This window comes from Nerophis ophidion, linkage group LG13 (assembly GCF_033978795.1).
Source record: "Nerophis ophidion isolate RoL-2023_Sa linkage group LG13, RoL_Noph_v1.0, whole genome shotgun sequence".
Lineage (NCBI taxonomy): Eukaryota > Metazoa > Chordata > Actinopteri > Syngnathiformes > Syngnathidae > Nerophis > Nerophis ophidion.
Window position 1 is genome coordinate 9,944,274 of NC_084623.1, and position 22,749 is coordinate 9,967,022.

At 39.6% G+C, this 22,749-nt stretch overlaps 1 protein-coding gene across 1 annotated transcript in view; it reads right to left on the reverse strand.

Moving 5' to 3' along the window:
* The window catches only part of LOC133564224 (partitioning defective 3 homolog B-like), a 405,625-nt gene that overhangs the window by 377,449 nt on the left and 5,427 nt on the right, over nucleotides 1–22,749 (reverse strand). The gene's annotated exons all lie outside the window — the stretch shown is intronic.

The following is a 22,749-nucleotide window of genomic DNA, read 5'->3' on the forward strand; positions in this document are numbered from 1 at the left end:
GATTGATTGATTAAAGATTAGACAAACAGTGTACAGCGTTAGAGAACAAGAACGCTGATGGGTCGCCATAAGGCGCCCCGTAAAAGATGGGAAAAAGGTCAACGCTGCGGAAGGATGAGTAAAAAAATACAATCCAGACTGGGCTCCTAAGGGGGCCCAGTTCGGAGTGAGAAAAAACCTTCATAGCAAAGCACATATACATATTACAACATACATCTCGAGATATTTAGCAACAGAGGGAAGGTAGTTCAAGGTCATGGTGGTAAGACCGCAGCTCTCAGACGCTGACCATCCATTCATCACCCCTACGGGATTAACCTCGAGGGCGTTGGATTGGGGGACAGGGGGGTGTATGTGTGGCGTATATTTTTTTTGTGGCTGTGTGTGTGTATAAGCCCATAGTGTGTCTCTGTTCCGCGGCCTTTATGTATTTGCCGTCGCAAGTCCAAAGTTCACAACAATTGTGTGTCCATGAGAGACAGAAAAGGGAGTTTGTTGTGTCTTCCTGCAATGATCTTTGGGAGAGTCTCGAAGCCAGGGGAAAAAAATCCAAATTTAAATGACTTATATGCGAGTGAAAACAAAATTTACTTTTCACTCTAAAATTGTCTATGACTGGTCCTCAAAAACTGCGGGGTAGACAGTCCGATGTAATCCACAGTTCTTCCCGCATCCTCCAATCATTTGTGGCAGCTTTGGGGTACTTTGAAGACTGCCAGCAACTTCCAATTTGTCGACAAACCAGAGCAACGCTTACTCCAATCAGCTGTTGTCCTGTTGTCATAATTCCGAATAGGTGGATATCTTCACGTCCTCGACAGAAAAGGGTCGTCCCTCCTTCTTCTCCCAAGAGTCCGTCGTGTGAAGTGAAGTGAATTGTATTTATATAGCGCTTTTTCTGTAGTGACTCAAAGCGCTTTACATAGTGAAACCCAATATCTAATTTACATATAAACTAGTGTGGGTGGCACTGGGAGCAGGTGGGTAAAGTGTCTTGCCCAAGGACACAACGGCAGTGACTAGGATGGTGTAAGCGGGGATCGAACCTGCAACCCTCAAGTTGCTGGCACGGCCGCTCTACCAACCGAGCTATACCGCCCAGCAACAACCGCTTCGTCACGACAGCAGGTTCCCCCAATCCCAAGATCTTGTCAATTTTGTTGAGGCCAGTTAAATAGTGTTTATATTTGGAGAGCAGTGCAAAAGAGGCAACAAGAAAGTTAAGACAAGACAAAACAAAGAAGCAAGCAGGAGAGATAAGGGAGAGGAAAGGGGAGCGTCCACCCTCGGTGAGTGCCAGAGAGAAAGTTGTGTCCTTGAGCAAGACACTTTACCCTAACTCCTGATGGGACCTGGTTAGCGCCTTGCATGGCAGCTCCCGCCATCCGTGTGTGAATGTGTGTGTGAATGGGTGAATGTGGAAATAGTAGGGGTGTAACGGTTCGTTTATTTGTCTTGAACCGTTTCAGTGCAGGGGTTTCTGTCCGGTTCAGAGGTGTACCTAACAAGTTTCCACAAAGACAGATTAAGTAGCGTACCGCACGTTGTGTAAACAATGCACACCGAGGCATGCTAGCATCGACCGGGCTACGATAGACTGACCACACGTCCTCTTTTGCGGGGCTGTCCGGGTGGAGTTTCTTAAATGCCTCAAATGTCCGGCATTTTAAGTTAGGGTTGCGTGTATTTTCAATGTACGTTTAAGGTTAAGAAGGAGTTAAAAACAAAACAAATTGTGAATTCGTGAGGGGGGGTAGAGACAGAGAGAGCGAGAGAGTTATGATAAACGCGCATGCGTCGCCAGGCTCTGCTTTTTACCCATAGATTTATCAGATTTTATTTTTTATTATCTATAGCAGGGGTGTCAAAAGTGTGCCCCGGAAGCCATTTGCGGCCCGCAGCTAATGTTTTAAAGGCCCACAGGACATTCTAAAAACACTATTAAAATAAACAAAAACATAAACAAATGTGAACTAAAAAAACTTAAAGGCTAAATGTAATTTAGAAAAAGTTGCAACGTTGCCTAATAAGACAAAGCTGTTTTCTTTTTCTTTCAAACTGTCATTGCTCAAAACATAATATTGAATCAAAATCAATGTTATTATGAATTCAATCAATCAATCAATCAATCAATGTTTATTTATATAGCCCCAAATCACAAATGTCTCAAAGGACTGCACAAATCATTACGACTACAACATCCTCGGAAGAACCCACAAAAGGGCAAGGAAAACTCACACCCAGTGGGCAGGGAGAATTCACATCCAGTGGGACGCCAGTGACAATGCTGACTATGAGAAACCTTGGAAAGGACCTCAGATGTGGGCAACCCCCCCCCCTCTAGGGGACCGAAAGCAATGGATGTCGAGCGGGTCTAACATGATACTGTGAAAGTTCAATCCATAGTGGCTCCAACACAGCCGCGAGAGTTCAGTTCAAAGCGGATCCAAGACAGCAGCGAGAGTCCCGTCCACAGGAAACCATCCCAAGCGGATGGTTATTATTGACCTATCTAAGGTTCTGATTTCTTCACATCAAATATTCCACTAAGAAAAATATTTTTGGTGGAAGATTTTGCAAATTTGGTAAACAAATAACCGAAAAATGTATATTTTGTTGTTTTCTTACTGTACCGAAAATGAACCGAACCGTGACCGAGGTACGTACCGAACCGAAATTTTTGTGTACCGTTACACCCCTAGGAAATAGTGTCAAAGTGCTTTGAGTTCCTTAAAAAAAAGGCAGAAAAGCGCTATACAAGTATAACCCATTTACCATTTACTACACTGATGCGGCCCAGTCCATCCATCCATCCATCTATCCATTTTGTACTGCTTGTCCCTTTTAGGGTAGCAGGGGGTGTTGGAGCCTATTTTAGCTGCATTCGGGCGGAAGGCAGGGTACACCCTGGACAAGTCACCACCTCATCAGAGGGCCAACACAGATAGACAGACAACATTCACACTCACATTCACACACTAGGGCCAATTTAGTGTTGCCAATCAACCTATCCCCAGGCAAATGTCCAGCCGAAATATTTCAAGTTTTTCAGGGCGTGAAATGAGAACGTCACAGTCTATCACAGAAAAAACTAATACCAAATAAAATGATTACAGTTGAATGAAGCCTGCAATAAATATCGCAGTTGTAGGTGCTTAAAGGATACCTCCTGTTTGAGATTTTAATGAATGATCAAAGCAAGGCAGCAGCAGGACACAACTCCCTTGGGTACTCTGAGGTCAAGATGGTTCATATGGTCCTAACATCTCAGAGATATACTTTGGCACAAGACCATGAAACGAACAGAGCTGTTTTAGCCTCTTAATGCCCAAGCTGTTTGATTACATGCTTTTTTCATTTCTCTTTGCTATTTGGGCTTATTGGACCCTAATTAAAATAAAAACTAAGAATTATATTTTGATATGATGTACTCAGTCCATAAGTACACAAACGTGTACTTAATGTTTAGTTACAGGCTAATTATTGTGTCCACATAAGCGGCCAAAGGACCCCAATTCAGTAGTGTATACAATTTTGGAAATAAGAGCTAAAAGGTGCTGTCCACGCATGTGGCCACCAAGCCTTTAGAGGTTTTAAGTCTATTTTCTGAGCAACAGGAAGCCAGTACAGTGACCTGAGCACAGGACAGACATGGTCCTATTTCCTTGTTCTAGTCAGGACTCGGGCAGCAGCATTCAGGATGTACTGCAGCTACTATCTTACCTTCAAATAGTCTCACAAGAGATACTATAGGTATTGTAATACTCCACTCTAGGGCTGGGGGATGAATCGATATACTCGATGTATCGCGGGTATGTCTCTGTGCGATATAGAAAATGACTATATCGTGATATTCGAGTATCGGTTCTCATGCAGTTCTTTTAGCTGCGGGCATTAAACTACTGGCTATTCTCACTCTTTAATGTCTCTCCTCACAGATTCGTAAAACAAGCGCACCTTCTTACATACGTCACATACGTACACGCCCTCGCTGAGCAGAGAGGTAGCGGCATGGGTAACGTTAGCTGTGGTGCGAGTGGTAATACGAGAGAAAGAAGGTGCGAATCTGGTAACAAATGAAGAAAGAATTAATTCCCAAGAAAAACAACAGGGAGTCCATCGTCTGGCGGGGGTTTGGCTTCAAGTGGGAATATGTTGAACAGACAACCGTAATTTGTCAATTGTAGGGCAAAAGCGTTCCTACAAAAAGTAGCATTACTGCTAATATGTAGCATCATTTGAAAAGTCACCTGCTAGAGAATGAAGAGTGCTTACTCGGCATGTCAACATCTCCGTTCGGTGCCACACCAGCAAAATGCAGAGGCAACCTGTGGAGAGGCGGAGCAGACAGTCCGACAGAGAGGCAGGGCACCCAAGATGGCGGCGAGGAGGCGGGGATGGCGAGCGACCAGGATGCCGGGAGCAACGCCACAATCGAGATCAGGTGCGTGGATCGCGCATCTGGATACGATTAACGAATCATCTCGCACTGTTTAAAAGGGCGGCAGCCGCTAACGTCGGGGGAAGAGGTGGAGAAACGGCGAATGAACGAGAGGGAGAGACGACAACTCGAGCAGCAGCGCATGCAACCCGGAAGAGAGCGAGAGCGAGAGGTAGACGCAGACAACGGGGAAGGCTGAAAAGCAACACGCAAAAAACTTTGCTTATTCTAAAATAAAGAAGTCTACACCTGCTCAAAGCCATGTCCTTCCTTGGTGGTCCCTGGAACCCGCAAGACGACGGCTTGAGACCGTCACACAACCATTTCCACATCAACACCGTATGAAAAAAATAGTCAACAACAGAAGGAGATAACGTCCGCAGGAACCTACCACATAGCAAAGGACATACACTATTTGATTTCCTATTATGCAGCTCATTTTTATTTGACAGTTATTGAAATATCTAGTGTGACATCATGCACAAAAGTGCACTTTATTTGTTTTAAGCTATTGTAGTGGGGTTCTGTACAAAAAGTGCACTTATTTCGGTGTTGTTTTGATATGTCATCTTAGTCAGTGGTCCCCAACCACCGCAGAAGAATTTTTTATACATTTTTATTTATTTATATATAATTTTTTTTTAATAAATCAACATAAAAAAACACAAGATACACTTACAATTAGTGCACCAACCCAAAAACCTCACTTTTTCATGACAAAAACCTCCCTTTTTCATGACAAAAAAAAATATAAATAAATAAATAAACCCCCCCCCCCACCCCTCTCCCCGCCAGGCCGCGGGACAAATTATCAAGCGTTGACCAGTCCGCAGCTACAAAAAGGTTGGGGACCATTAATCTTAGTGACATCATGCACAAAAGTACATTCGCAGCTTGTTTTTAAATATCTCTTGACAATCTTGCACTTTGTTTTGAAATGACATGAATGTTTGTGCCACTGCTTAATAAATGTTTAATAAATACACTTTTGTTCAATTGATTTAGTTGTGATTTCCCTCTCTGCATGAAAGTATAAAATGAGCATATATTAATGCAGTATGAACAAGAATGTTTAAATGTAGACACATAGAATCATCATACTGCTGTGCTTATTTGCATCAAGTGTTAAGTCAAGGCTAAGGCAAAATATTGAGATATATATCGTGTATCGTGACATAACCTAAAAATATCGAGATATTAAAAAAAAAAAAAAGGCCATATCGCCCAGCCCTACTCCACACATTGGAACAAAATCTGTCCTGTTGCACTGCAGCAAAAAGTGAGACCTCAACACTGGACTGTCAAAGAGACACATTGCTGCTTTGTGTTTCATCAGATGTAATTCAGGAGACTTGCAGCTCAAGTTCAAGCTCCAACGACGACAGCTCTTTATTGTGGCTCGCTCCTCGCCACGGCAACCCTGGATCAGATACAGCACTTAGCGGTTGACAATACTGGACACTTCTCATGTTATTTTAATGCGGCTCATGTGCTTACGTACTATACTGATCTCAGTCTTGTGCACTACTAAAGTACTACAAACATACTATAAAATATGCAAGCACATACTTGGGTTACCGATGTTAAATTGTCAATGGGCTTTGTTTTAACTTTAAAGGGGAACATTATCAGCAGACCTATGTAAGCGTCAATATATACCTTGATGGTGCAGAAAAAAAGACCATCTATTTTTTTAACCGATTTCCGAACTCTAAATGGGTGAATTTTGGGGAATTAAACGCCTTTCTGTTTATCTCGTCAGAATGTGACGTCGTCGAGGTAACACACCCACCATTTTCATTTTCAACACATTACAAACACCGGGTCTCAGCTCTGTTAATTTACGTTTTTTTGACTATTTTTTGGAACCTTGGAGACATCATGCCTCGACGGTGTGTTGTCGGAGGGTGTAACAACACTAAAAAGGAGGGATTCAAGTTGCACCACCGGCCCGAAGATGCCAAAGTGTCTGCCGCCAGACCCCTATTGAATGTGCCAGAGTGTCTCCACATTTTACCGGCGATGCTAAGACAGACATGACACAGAGATGTATGGATAACCTGTAGATGCATTTGCAACGATAGTCAACGAAATCACAAAGGTGAGTTTTGTTGATGTTGACTGCCAGCTAATCGATGCTAACATGCTACGCTAATCGATGCTAACATGCTATTTACCGGCGGTGCTAAAGCAGACATGGCACAGAGATGTATGGATAACCTGTAGATGCATTTGCAACTATATTACGTTTCCTTCCACCCACATTTAATGCGAAAAAAACACTTACCAATCGACGGATTTAAGTTGCTCCAGTGTCAAAAGATGCGAAAGTCCTGATCGCTTAGTCCGCACATTTTACCGGCGATGCTAACGCAGCTATTCGGCCATGCTATGGCTATGAATAGCGTCAATAGCTATTCGCTCAATAGCTTCAGTTTCTTCTTCAATATTTTCATACTCCAACCATCTGTTTCAATACATGCGTAATCTGTTGAATCGCTTAAGTCGCTGAAATCCGAGTTTGAATCCGAGCTAATGTCACTATATCTTGCTGTGGTATTCCCATTGTTTGTTTACATTGGCAGCACTGTGTGACGTCACAGGGAAATGGCCGGTGTCTTCGCAGAGAGCCGAAAATAAGGCACTTTAAAGCTTTATTTAGGGATATTCCGAGACCCGTAAAATTTTGAAAAAAAATTAAAAAAATACAACAAGCCACTGGGAACTGATTTTTATTGTTTTTAACCCTTTTGAAATTGTGATAATGTTCCCCTTTAAGATATCACAGGGACTTAAAGGCCTACTGAAATGAGATTTTCTTATTTAAACGGGGATAGCAGGTCCATTCTATGTGTCATACTTGATCATTTCACGATATTACCATATTTTTGCTGAAAAGATTTAGTAGAGAACATCGACGATAAAGTTCGCAACTTTTGGTCGCTAATAAAAAAGCCTTGCCTTTACCGGAAGTAGCAGACGACGTGCGCGTGACGTCACTTGTTGTAGAGATCCTCACATCTGAACATTGTTTACAATCATGGCCACCAGCAGCTAGAGCGATTCGGACCGACAAAGCGACAATTTCCCCATTAATTTGACCGAGGATGAAATATTTGTGGATGAGGAAAGTGAGAGTGAAGGACTAGAAAAAAAAGAAAGAAAAAAAAAGGAATCATACGCGTCATCATACCGCAACGTTTTCAACAGGACACTTTGTGGGAAATTTAAAATTGCAATTTAGCAAACTAAAAAGGCCGTATTGGCATGTGTTGCAATGTTAATATTTCATCATTGATATATAAACTATCAGACTGCGTGGTCGGTAGTAGTGGGTTTCAGTAGGCCTTTAATAAAAATAGGATAACAATATACAAGTCTGTCAGAACGAATGTTGAAAGGCAACAGGGCATCAGCTGTGGAGAGGTGAGCTTCAACTACTGCAGGCAGCATTAAAGCGAATCCCTCGCATGTCCTCCTGGGAGCCAGCATTGTCTCAAGTGGACATTTTTTCAGAATTTGTAACTCCAACTAATGAAATGGACTAAAAAAAAATGTCCATTGTAGAGTAACCTGGTTCTCAGGAGGATACTTGCCAATCAAGACTCATGACTACCTGGCACCTAATTGGTCAGTAACAATGTATAAATACATAATACAGTTTAAAAAGATCTGTGCATCAAAAATATATTTTTTTAAATAGACATACTATGACAGTGGTTCTCAAATGGGGGTACGCGTACCCCTGGGGGTACTTGAAGGTATGCCAAGGGGTACGTGAGATTTTTAAAAAATATTCTAAAAATAGCAACAGTTCAAAAATCCTTTATAAATATATTTACTGAATAATACTTCAACAAAATATAAATGTAAGTTCATAAATTGTGAAAAAAAAAATGCAACAATGCAATATTCAGTGTTGACAGCTAGATTTTTTTGTGGACATGTTCCATAAATATTGATGTTAAAGATTTCTTTTTTTGTAAAGAAATGTTTAGAATTAAGTTCATGAATCCAGATGGATCTCTATTACAATCCCCAAAGAGGGCACTTTAAGTTGATGATTACTTCTATGTGTAGAAATATTTATTTATAATTGAATCACTTGTTTATTTTTCAACAAGTTCTTAGTTATTTTAAATCTTTTTTACAAATAGTTCAAGAAAGACCACTAGAAATTAGCAATATTTTGCACTGTTAAACAATTTAATAAATCAGAAACTGATGACATCGTGCTGTATTTTACTTCTTTATCTCTTTTTTTCAACCAAAAATGCTTTGCTCTGATTAGGGGGTACTTGAATTAAAAAAATGTTCACTGAAAAAAGTTTGAGAACCACTGCACTATGACTTTAATAGTTTTGCCATCCGTGGATGGTCTCGAATCGTAACCTCCGCAAACAGTATGGATCCACTACACGGCTACTAAACTGGTGGCCAAGAGGCCAATCTGGCGCGGGAATAACACCACACCGTCTCCCCGGTTCAGTTCGAAACTTGGGAGAGCAACATTTCTGCAGCAAATTGTTAAAACACTAGTTTGCTCCCGTTGTATAGAGGAACTTCAACCACTGTAAACACATCGGCAGATCCGTGCATTCACGTTTAAAGGGGAACATTATCACAATTTCAAAAGGGTTAAAAACAATAAAAATCAGTTTCCAGTGACTTGTTTTATTTTTCAAACTTTTTTTCTAAATTTTACTCCTCCCAGAATATCCCTAAAAAAAGATTTAAAGTTCTTGATTTTCCCTATTTGCGATGCGACTGTCCATTTCCCTGTGACGTCATACAAACAACATGACGGTTACCACAGCAAGATATAGCGACATTAGCTCGGATTCAGACTCGGATTTCAGCGGCTTAAGCGATTCAACGGATTACGCATGTATTGAAGAAGAAACTAAAGCTATTGAGCGAATAGCTATTGAAGCTATTCGGCCATAGCATGGGTGTGCCTAATGAAGTGGCCCATAGCATGGCTGCCTTATTAGCATCGCGGACCAAACGATCAGGACTTTCGCATCTCGTGACACTGGAGCAACTTAAATCCGTCGATTGGTAAGTGTTTGTTTCGCATTAAATGTGGGTATCTAGTTTCAAATGTACATACAGCTAGCGTAAATAGCATGTTAGCGTCGATTAGTGTAGCATGTTAGCATCGATTAGCTGGCAGTCATGCTGCGACCAAATATGTCTGATTAGCACATAAGTCAACAACATCAACAAAACTCACCTTTGTGATTTCGTTGACTTAATCGTTGCAAATGCATCTGCAGGTTATCCATACATCTCTGTGCCATGTCTGTCTTAGCATCGCCGGTAAAATGTGCAGACACTCCGGCACATTCAATGGAGGTCTGGCGGCAGATTTCTTGCCAGTGGTGCAACTTGAATCCCTCCCTGTTAGTGTTGTTACACCCTCCGACAACACACCGACGAGGCATGATGTCTCCAAGGTTCCAAAAAATAGTCGAAAAAACGGAAAATAACAGAGCTGAGACCCGGTGTTTGGAATGTAAAAATGAAAATGGCGGGTGTGTTACCTCGGTGACGTCACGTTCTGACGTCATCGCTACAAGACCGATAAACAGAAAGGCGTTTAATTCGCCAAAATTCACCCATTTAGAGTTCGGAAATCGGTTGAAAAAATACATGGTCTTTTTTCTGCAACATCAAAGTATATATTGACGCTTGCATAGGTTTGGTGATAATGTTCCCCTTTAAAACCTTGTTAGCAAACATAGAACACTGGGGTCCAAACTTTGCATAAGGCACCACTTTACAGTGCATTCGGAAAGTATTCACCTTTTCCACATTTTGTTATGTTACAGCCTTCTTCCAACATTAAATAAATTCATCTTTGTCCTCAAAATTCTACAGACCATAGTGACAATGGGATTATAGTGACAATGTGATTTTTTTTTTGTTAATGTTTTATTGCGTGTAGTTAATTCCTGTACGACATATTTCTGCTCCAACTCTTAATGGATCTGTCCCGATGGAGCATCTACATGTACATAACTTAAAATATAAATAATAATAAAAAATACTTCCCTCTATCAAAAGATAAAAATAGACATAAAGGAATCATTACCGCATTTTTCGGATTATAAGTCGCTACGAAGTATACGTCGCACCGGCCGAAAATGCATAATAAAGAAGGAAAAAAACATGTATACGTCGCACTAGAGTATGAGTCGCATTTTGGGGGGAAATTTATTTGCTAAAATCCAACACCAAGAATAGACATTTGAAAGGCAATTTAAAATAAATAAAGAATAGTGAACAACAGGCTGAATAAGTGTACGTTATATGAGGCATAAATAACAACTGAGAAGGTGCCTGCTATGTTAACTAACATATTATGGTAAGAGTCATTCAAATAACTATAACATATAAAACATGATATACGTTCACCAAAACAATCCGTCACTCCTAATCGATAAATCCCATGAAATCTTCTTCCTCGATGTCGCTTCTAAACAACTCTGCCAACTCCAAAGGTATGCGCCGCTTCCTCTTGTCCTTTTCTGCTGCATATTTCACTACATCCAGCTTGTAATCTGCAGTACATGATATCCTTGTCGTGCCATTTTTGTTCAGCCCTTCTCAGTTTTTACAACGTTGAAATGATCCATTTTAATAGCTACGGCAGTAGCATATAGCAGTTAGCATCCCATGACCCACAATGCACTTCTGCCATGACCCTCCCCTGCCGAATTCTTATTGGTTGACGTGTGTGTGACGATTGCTGACATTTCCTTCGTCTCTTCCGCGAATGAGATAAATAATATTATTTGATATTTTACGGTAATGTGTTTGTTGTTGTTTTTTCCAAGATGGCGCTGCTGTAGTGGCTGCTGTAGGCAGGAGCTCTGTGTTCTTGTGTCATCCTTTTGTGTTTCCCTCTTATTTTCATGTGTTATTATATTTTTTTGCCTTTTGATCCGGGACCCTTTGGGACTGTGTGACAAGGGGTGGCACTTACGTGACCTCTGTGGTGCTTTTTTTTTGTGGACTTCTGGATCTGCCTCCCGGGAGCCTTTTGGCCATGGAGACCAGCTGCTGGGTCTCTGCTCTACCCGAGTCGGTTTTGGAGGGACAGGAGGAGATGCGGATGAGGGGACAGGACTGCGGAGCTAGCACTGAGCGCTGGAACGGAGAGGTTTCGCAGTGTCTTGGCTGGGTGAGCAGGTGTCGGACACCTCAGTCTCCTTGGACGTATCCTCGCTCATCCATGCGGACTAGACACTGGTCGAGAGTGGAGTCGGCTCTCTTGGTTGCTTTGTTGGGTCTGCTCCTGTCTCTGGCCATGCTCCCTCCACCCCAGCGACGATGGCGTGGATATGTTTCTTTTACTTTTTATTCATAGCTGTATGTAGAAGTGTCTGGTTGTATCTGCTGCTTTAATGTCTTTAATGTCCTCTGTGTTCTTTGATGTTTGATGTTTCCCTCTTACACACATGGAAGAGGGATGTGTACTATGGCTATGAGTTGTTTTTTTCCCTTGGCCTCAGTCTGCACCCCCTCTCAAGGCCCAGGCTAAGACCGATTAGTTTTTTTATTTTTATTTTAATCTTCTATTTTTTTCTCCCTTTCCCCCCCCACCTTGTTTTTTCCCTGTATCTCATATTTTTGTAAGGGGCGCTGAAGCCGGCAGACCCGTCAGCGATCCTGTTCTGTCTCCCTGTAATGTTTGTCTGATCTTGAATGGGGATTGTGCTGAAAATTGTAATTTTTCCTGAAAGAACTCTCTTGACGGAATTAATAAAGTACTATCTAATCTATCTAATGATTTCACACATAAGTTGCTCCGGAGTATAGTTGCACCCCCAGCCAAACTATGAAAAAAAACTGCCACTTATAGTCCGAAAAATACGGCATATATACACACACACACATGTATATATATATATATATGTATATATATATATATATATATATATATATATATAAGAAATGTTTGAATATCAGTGAATTCTAGCTATAAATATACTATTTCCCCCTTAGCCCCGCCCCCCCACCCCCAACAATCTCCCGAATTCGGAGGTCTCAAGGATGGCAAGTATGATATACAATATAATAATAACGAAAGGAGAGGTTTGGCCTCCCAGTCCTTAGTTGTCGAGAATGTTACCAACTAAACAATAGACCGGTAGATGAACGAGTATCCCTGATCCACTGTGTCCTCTTCCAGTACACTAGCATTGAAGCCGGAGTTCAGAACATTCACAAATTATCTAGTGCATAGGTATTATTCAAGGAAAAAGGTAAATGGGGTGGGTTAGATACTTGCAGAGAATGAAGAGAACATGCGCCACTGAAAGAGAAAGGATGAACAACAGGATGAAGGGGCAACCACAAGGTTGTTACTGGGGACCGATGAATAGATGAAAGAAGGTATAAACATAAAGCGCAGGAAAGGGAAGGGTGGAGCAGATAAAAGTGCTTATACAAGTGCTTTAACTACATCACACACACACACTGTCAGGAAAATCTGTATCGAGCCCAACTGAAGGGAAGAGGCCATAGGCCAAGTGTGCGCTTTAAATACCAGAACCAATATTTAAGAGGTCACTGTGAAGATGTGGTTGTCTGACGGGAAGAACCCGGTACTGTGAACAGCCAAGTCATAAAGAAATCACAAGGGGGAGTCATTTGCATTTTACACAGACTCACAACTTAAATGGAAACCAGCCAAGCCTCCGCCTGTCTGGACCATCGCAATTCATATCAGATATGCTTTGAATTTTTTATGTAGCAATTATGGGGAGCTGGACCTCTGTGGCTTTAGCAAAGACTTTATAATGTGGAAATATTACGCTTGATAATATTGATAATGAGGATAGTAAAAATAACGTATCAATAATTGCATGGCTTCAAGTAGGGCGGGGCGACATATCCACATACTCGTTATATCGCGGGTTTGTCTCTGTGCGATATAAAAAATGACTATTTCGTGATATTCTAGTACACGTTCTCACGCAGTTGCTTGTAGCTGCGGGCATCACACTGCATGTGCTTCCAACTCTTCCTTGTCTCTCCTTCTCGGAGACGTAAACCAAGCGCACCTTCTTACATACGTCACACGCTCTCGTGTAACAGACAGGTAGCAACATGGTAACGTTAGCTGTGATGCTAACGGTGAGGTGCAGGTGGTTATACAAGAGAGAGAAGCTGCAAATCTGGTAACAAACGGAGGAAGAATTAATTACCAAGAAAAACAGCACGGATCCATCGTCTGGCGGTGGTTTAGCTTCAAGCGGGAATATGTTCAACATTTATGCGGCAAAAGCGTTGCTACAAAAAGTAACATTACTGCTAATGTAGCATCTTTTGAAAAGTCATCCGGTAGAGCAGTGGTTCTCAAATGGGGGTAGGCGTACCCCTGGGGGTACTTGAAGGTATGCCAAGGGGTACGTGAGATTTAAAAAAAATATTCTAAAAATTGCAACATTTCAATAATCCTTTATAAATATATTTATTGAATAATACTTCAACAATGTAAGTTCATAAACTGTGAAAAGAAATACAACAATGCAATATTCAGTGTTGACAGCTAGATTTTTTGTGGACATGTTCCATAAATATAAATGTTAAAGATTTCTTTTTTTTGTGAAGAAATGTTTAGAATTAAGTTGATGAATCCAGATGGATCTCTATTACAATCCTCAAAGTGGGCAATTTAAGTTGATGATTACTTCTATGTGTAGAAATCTTTATTTATAATTGAATCACTTGTTTATTTTTCAATAAGTTTTTAGTTATTTTTATATCTTTTTTTCCAAATTGTTCAAAACAGACCACTACAAATGAGCAATATTTTGCACTGTTATACAATTTAATATGGGTTGTACTTGTATAGCGCTTTTCTACCTTCAAGGTACTCAAAGCGCTTTGACACTACTTCCACATTTACCCATTCACACACACATTCACACACTGATGGAGGGAGCTGCCATGCAAGGCGCCAACCAGCACCCATCAGGAGCAAGGGTGAAGTGTCTTGCTCAGGACACAACGGACGTGACGAGGTTGGTACTAGGTGGGAATTGAACCAGGGACGCTCGGGTTGCGCACGGCCACTCTCCCCACTGCGCCACGACGTCCCTTGTAAAATCAGCAACTGATGAAATAGTACTGTATTTTACTTATTTATCTCTTTTTTTCAACAAAAAAGGTTTTGCTCTGATGAGGGGGTACTTGAATTAAAAAAATGTTCACAGGGGGTACATCACTGAAAAAAGGTTGAGAACCACTGCGCTAGAGAATGAGGAGTGCTTGAAACTCCACATGTCAACATCTCCGGCCGGTGCCACACCAACAAAATGCCCGAGCAACTATTTCCACATCAACATCGTATGAAAAAAAAAAGTAAACAACCGGAGGAGATAACGCCCGCATGAACCTATTATGCAGCTCATTTTTATTTGACAGTTATTGGAATATCTTGTGTGATATCATGCACAAAAGTGCACTTTATTCATTTTTAACTATTGTAGTGGCGTTCTGTACAAAAAATGCACTTTAATTTAGTGTTGTTTTGATATGTCATCTTAGTGACATCATGCACAAAAGTGCACTAATAGCTTTTTTTAAAATGTCTCTGACAATCTTGCACTTTCTGTTTTGAAATGACATGAATGTTTTTCCACTGCTTAATAACTGTTTAATAAATACACTTTTAGTTGTGATTTCGCTCTCTGCATGAAAGTTTAAAATGAGCATATATTAATGCAGTATGAAGACGAATGTTTTAATGTAAAGACATAGAATCATCATACTGCTGTGATTATATGCATCACGTGTTTATTCAAGGCTAAGGCAAAATATTGTGATATATATCGTGTATCGTGACATGGCCTAAAAATATCGAGATATCAATAAAAGGCCATATCGCCCAGCCCTATGTGGAACCTTTTCAGAATAATCACTCGCCATACAGTAATAGATGATATCTGTCTATTACCTGACCGCTCCTATGCTAGCTTCCTCTCTTTGTTCATTATGTATATTTTCTGCTGGAGCTACTCTTTATTTTATGCTGCCCTTTTTTTTTTTGCTGCACCTGTTACATATACTGTAATATTGTACAAGGTAATTGGGATTTGTTATATATTGTACATATTATAAAGAAATATAATATAATATAATAATCAGTATATATTATACACTGTATATATAATGTGCAAATATTGCATATATGTTATATTTTATATGGTACATTTTGAGTCTACTTTATACGTGCGTTATCTTTTCCATCCTTACACTTTCTATCAATTGTAACTGAGCTACCGTGTGGAACAATTTCCTTCGTGGATCAATAATGTTGGTCTAAGTCTGAGTCCAGGTCTAAAGGAAACTGAATGTTACAATGTTACTCACTGTGCTAACATGACAAACATTCCGTGTTCCGTATCTTTTAATGTTAATGCTACTTAGTACCATGTTGTACTACCACTATCAATATATTTATCATACATACAACTTGGTTTATATCTGTAGAATTTTAAATAATTACAGTACAAAAGGCAAATCAGAAAAGTGATGTACAGACAAAAGTGCTTCATTGATTGTATAAGTTTGATGCAAAGTGAATTAGTCCCCATTTGAGTCTCCAGTTCTCGCTGCTTTCAAAATGTGTGTACACAGCTCAAGAGTTAGTGTACACACATTCCTCCCGCCAAATTTGTAGAAAAGACAACACTGATGTAAGAAGTATGATATTTTCAGGCCCTGTGTGTGCATACGCAACCTTTATGAACTACATCTCTGATTGACAGGTGGGTTGGTTATGTAGAGCAGTTTTTTTCAACCTTTTTTGAGACAATGCACATTTTTTTTCCATTGAAAAAATTCGGAAACATACCACCAGCAGAAAACTTCAAAAAAAAATAAACTCAGTTGAAAGTAAAAAGGAAGTGCTTCAATTAAATTATTTTTTAAAAGGGTTGTTTTCTTACACAGAATTTTCATACAGTCTGGAAGTCCAATATTGCACAACAAGTGCATTGGCAATAACTAAAAAAATATATAAAATCAAGGTAAATATGTATTTTCAAAAAGAAAATTGGACAATCATTAACTTTATTTACAGACATAATAAACAAGTTCTTCTGCATTATCCAGAATGACTTCCGTTAACAGCATTTGGTTACTTGGCTGCATTGTGTTTACTCTTCACAGCAATTCAGCCTTGAACAAACAGACTGACTTTGTTAGCACAAGTTGAATGTAACTTAGTAATGAATACTTTATATATAATTAGAGATGTCCGATTATAGCTTTTTTGCCGATATCCGATATTGAAAATTTGGCAATTTTACTTCAAGAATATGACATCCCAGTATTTTTAAGCCGACTTTCGTCATACAATATTAAACAGTATTTTAAACAAAACGAGCGGAGCGTTGAGTTTAAACTCAACACCACATTACACTTACTACCAGTTACTATAGTTACTTGTTACTACAGATGTCCGATAATGGCTTTTTTGCCGATATCCAATATTCCGATATTGTCCAACTCTTAATTACCGATTCCGATACTAACAGATACCGATACAAACAGTCGTGGAATTAACACATTATTATGCTTAATTTTGTTGTGATGCCCCGCCGGATGCATTTAACAATGTAACAAGGTTTTCCAAAATAAATCAACTAAAAGTTATGGGAAAAAAATGCCAACATAGCACTGCCATATTTATTATTGAAGTCAAAAATAGCTTTTTTTTTTTTAACGTGCCTCAAAACAGCAGCTTGGAATTTGGGACATGCTCTCCCTGAGAGAGCATGAGGAGGTTGAGGTGGGTGGGGTTGGGGGCAGGGTTGAAGTGGGTGGAGGGGGTCGTGGGTAGCGGGGGGTGTATATTGTAGCATCCCAGAAGAGTTAGTTATGCAAGGGTTCCTGGGTATGTGTTCTGTTGTGTTTATGCTGTGTTACGGTGCGGATGTTCTCCCGAAATGTGTTTGTCATTCTTGTTTGGTGTGGGTTCACAGTATAGCGCATATTTGTACCAGTGTTACAGTTGTTTATACGTCCACCCTCAGTGTGACCAGTAAGGCTGTTGACCAAGTATGCAATGCATTCACTTGTGTGTGTGAAAAGGCGTAGATATTATGCGATTGGGCTGGCACGCAAAGGCAGTGCCTTTAAGGTTTATTGGCGCTCTGTACATCTCCCTACCTACGTCCGTGTACCACTCCATCATACATCTTACTTTGTGAAACTGATACCGATAATTTACGATATTTCGCCCGATTGTAGCTGAGATAGGCTGCAGCGCCCCCCGCGACCCCGGAGGGAATAAGCGGTAGAAAATGGATAGATGGACATTTTAAAGCATTAATCAGCCGATAGTATCGGCAGTCCGATATTATCGGACATCTCTACATACAATGCATTTGTTAAGTCTACCTGTACATTTGAATAAGAGACAGTAGTAAGCGGTTGTCCCTGGTTGGTGAAAACAATGGAAAAAAAAAAGTCCAAAAACATTGTTTATGACATAAAGATGAATGATCCTGCTGTAGCTCGAGTGTGAGTTGTAAGCGATTTGATGAGCAATTTGTTCGGTTTTACACCAGGAATCATCAACCAGATTTATTTCTGAGCAGACACTGTGAAGGCCAGGTGCTACTGTACAATTAAATGAATATTACACCCTCAGTAATACATTATTGTTTGATATATTCATGTTGTCCTTTTAGTTAACAGACATATTGAACCTACACAGCAAAGTTTTCCACATTACATTTTACACGTACATAACCAACCCAGCTGTCAATCAGGAATTTAATTCATAAAAGTTGCATATGCAGAAACGAGGCCTGAATATACCATACAATACTTTTCACCTCAAAATGTAATGTTTTATTTTATTTTTTTTTTAAACGGCGGAAGAATGTGTGTACGGTACCTGCACACCAACGTTTGAGCTTTGAAAGCAGTGAGAACTGGAGGCTCAAATGGGGATGTGATAAATAAAGTCACATGACTAACACATTATTCACTTTGTAACAAACCTAACCGACTTGTTCTTTTAAAGGGGAACTGCACTTTTGGGGGAATTTTGCTTATCATTCAAAGTCATTGTGCAAGACAAGAACACATATGTTTTCCATTTTTTTACTAAATAATAACAGTAAATAAATGCAATCAAAAGTCACTTTACAGTGGAGCCTCTGTGAGTCGCCCTATTCTGCCTATAAAAGCCATAAAAAACATCCAAATATGTACATGAAGGTTTTATATATATGTATAATGTAAGTATATATGTAATGTAGTTATAGCTACATTTATAATGCTATCTAATATTTAGGTATTTTGCTTATTTCAAATGTAGGCGGCGCATTGATTTCAAGGTTATTTTTTTTCTACAACATCACTGATTATTACTCACTACAGACTTCATGAGAGCCGACAAACATAATAATAGAATAGAATAGAATAGAATAGAAAGTGCTTTATTGATCCCTGGGGGAAATTCAGCACCACAGTTCGCTTACAATACACAATAATAATAATAATAATAAATATAGAACATATATTACATATATAATATATGAATAATACAAATATATTCTACATATATTCTACATTTAAGTGCAGTCAAGAAGGAACATATGCATTATAAATATTATACAAAACATCACTTACTGAACAAGGTCTGCTGTCATTAGTATGCCGACTGATAAAATTTTGTTATATTCCCGTTTAGCTGAAGAATGACTCACAATCCTCGCAAAGAAAAGGGGGGTGGAACCAAGTGTCTTTCCGTTTCGTTCTCGCCATAAACAGGTCTCCATTGGCTGTCAAAGTGTACCAACTATTTGGAATACATCCTCAGCCTTGTAAAATCCAGGTGAGAGCCATGATTTATGATCGACAATAAACGTCTACAAGCAAGGAAGCAGCTTACCATGATGTAAACAGAGTGGCATTGTAGTGATTACGTCGCCGCTGTAAATAGTTTGTCTGCGTTAACTCTTATAATAACAATGTCACTAATACTTGGTTAATATTCAAGTCACAAAATGTAAATGGAGTATTGGTGGCGATTTTTTTGGATGGTTATTTTTGGGGTTTATGGGCGGGATAGAGGACCTCACATTGGATCCGTTGTAAGCAAACTTTTATTTTCTGTTGTGATCCGCTTTTTGGATTCTCCACATATTATTGTTTATTGTTCCATTTTTATTTTCACTCTCCATCTGATCCTATTATTTCCTGTTTAAGTCGGTCACCATGGTTACTCATCAGTTCACCTGCTGCTCACGCCCCGCACACCTGCTTACAGATAATCACCGTCACTTTATAAGCCGTTCTCTTTTGTTTGTTCAGCCTGGGTTCATAATTTGCTTTCACGCAATGAGTTACGTCCGCACTCTTGTCATCGTATGTATATTCTCGCTAGCTTTTCACGCTAAACCCTTTTCTCATTCCAGCTCTCATGCTGTATGTTTTGTTTTGCTCTTTTATGTGCCTACGTGCCAGTTTAGTTCTCATTGTTGTATGTCGTAGCTTTTTTGCTAGCGTCTTTGGTTTGCCTTTTTATTAGCACCAGTGTTTTGTTTTCATAAATCATTTTCGTTAAATAAATTGTTTATAGTCTTACCTTTGCTGTGTTCACTTGTTGACGCATCCTCGAGGGAATCGAACCCGGCATCACAATGCCAAACAGACGTAGCATTTTCGTTCATTTACGAGTTAGAATGAATTTAAAAAAAATAATACATATGTCATCATGTCTTTTATTATGATTGTGAACTATAGGCTGAATTTAAAAAAAGGTGCAGTTCCCCTTTAAACAATCAATGGAACACTTCTACCTGTAGATCACGTTTCCTATTTGCTTATTAAGGTAAGAAAAGTTGGTTTTGCATAATAGGGCCCTTTTGCTTGTGTCCCTTAAAAGGATTGCACCTTTATAAGAATGCTACAATCCTTATGTAAGACAAGAACACGTTTTTCTTTTTGTATGCATTCTAAGTAAAATAAAATAATGTTTTGATGAGCCTGAAATGAATACGCCGCCTTATGCTTAAAATGGGAAAAATACGTAAATAATACATGTTAGTATGAATATGCCAGTTACTACATGATTAATACTTACAGCATGCATGGAAATCATTTATGGAGTTTGTTGATAGCGCCTTACAAGCAGAATATAGCGACTCCCGTTTGGTTCATTGTTAGCTGACTTTTACTAACATTTATTTACAAGCAAGAATGCTTAAAAAATAAAAAAAACATGTCTCCTTGTCTTACAGAAGGATTATTAGACGAAATATTTTTTTTTAAAAGTACAGTTCCTTTAATGTACAAACCCCAAAACCAGTGAAGTTGGCACATTGTGCAATAAAAACAAAATACAATGATTTGCAAATCCTTTTCAACTTATATTCAACTGAATGCACTACAAAGACAAGATACTTAACATTCGGACTGGAAAACTTTTTTGCAAATATTAGCACATTTGGAATTTGATGCCTGCAACATGTTTCAAAAAAACTGGCACAAGCGGCAAAAAAGTCTGAGAAAGTTGATGAGAAATCACCAAACACTTTTTTGGAACATCCCACAGGTGAACAGGCTAATTGGGAACAGGTGTATGCCATGACTGGGAATAAAATCTAAGATGGACAGTCCATTAAAAATGCTCAGTCATTCACACACCATTTATCAACAACACCCAGAAATGCTGCCGGCTTTGCTGGGCCCGAGCTCATCTAAGGAGGACTGATGCTAAGTGGAAAATTGTTCTGTGGACTACAGAGTCCACATTTCAAATTGTGTTTGGAAACTGTGGACGTCATGTCCTTTGGACCAAAGAGAAAAAGAACCATCTGGACTGTTAAAGGCGCAAAGTTGAAAAGCCAGCATCTGTGATGGTATGGGGGTGTATTAGTGCCCAAGGCATGGGTAACTTACACATCTGTGGAGGCACCATTAATGCTGAAAGGTACATACAGGTTTTGTAGCAACATATCTTACCATCCAAGGAAAGTCATCATGGACGCCCCTGCTTATTTCAGCAAGACAATGCCAAGCCACGTGTTACAACAGTGTGGCTTCATAGTAAAAGAGTGCGGGTACTAGATTGGCCTGCCTGTAGTCCAGACCTGTCTCCCATTGAAAATGTGTGGCGCAATATGAAGCCTAAAATACCACAACGGAGACCCCGGACTGCTGAACAACTTAACCCTTCTATTATGTTGAGGGTCAATTTGACCCATTTCAGTTTTTGTGTTTATCAAAGTACTGGTTATCCTTTCTTTTTCTTGCTGAAATTTGGTGACTTTTCTTCATTTAGGGTCATGAACTGGTGTGTAAAATCTGGACACTTTGTTGAGTAGTGGAATGTCTTGCAGAGTTTGTATACAAAGATGATGTTGCGGGTCAGTTTGACCCAGACTCTTTAATGTGGGTAAATAGTCAAAATAAACAAGTCTCTTTTATGTACTTTTTACTTTGATGTACAATTGTTTGTATTTTGATTGCCTCTGAGACCCAGAGCCAGGTGTGTGAGGAGAGGGAACTTTCTCAAACTTGTCCTTGTCACTGTTCTCATGTCATCTCTTTGACAAACTCACCAAAAATGAGCTCCAGAAGGATGACATCTGAGGAGACAAGGACAAGTGTGACAAAGTTCCCTCTCTTCACACACCTGGCTCTGGGTCTCAGAGACAATCAAAATACAAACAATTGTACATCAAAGTAAAAAGTACATAGAGGAGACATGTTTATTTTTGGATCTGAACAGCTATTTACCCACATGAAAGCGCCTGGGTCAAAATGACTCGCAACATCATCTTTTTATACAAACTCTGCACAAACATTCCACTACACAACAAAGTGTCCAGATTTACACACCAGTTCATGACCCTAGATGAGGAAAAGTCACCAGAGTTCAGCAAGAAAAAGAAAGAATAACCAGTACTTTGATCAACACAAAAACTGAAATGGGTCAAATTGACCCTTAACATAATACAATTGGAATGAAAAATGTATTGTATGTCACTTTTCTAAATGTTTATATAACCTAAAATAAAATTGTTATTGGTTTAACCTGTTTTCTTGACTGTTTTGAGTGCATTTACACAGTACGGGTCAAAACGACCCGCAACATAATCAATGTCATTTTTTTCCAACATAATACAAGGGTTAAGCTGTACATCAAGCAAGAATGGGAAATAATTCCACCTGAAAGCTTAAAAAAATTGGTCTCCTCAGTTCCCAAACGTTTACTGAGTGTTGTTAAAAGAAAAGGCCATGTAACACAGTGGTAAAAATGCCCCTGC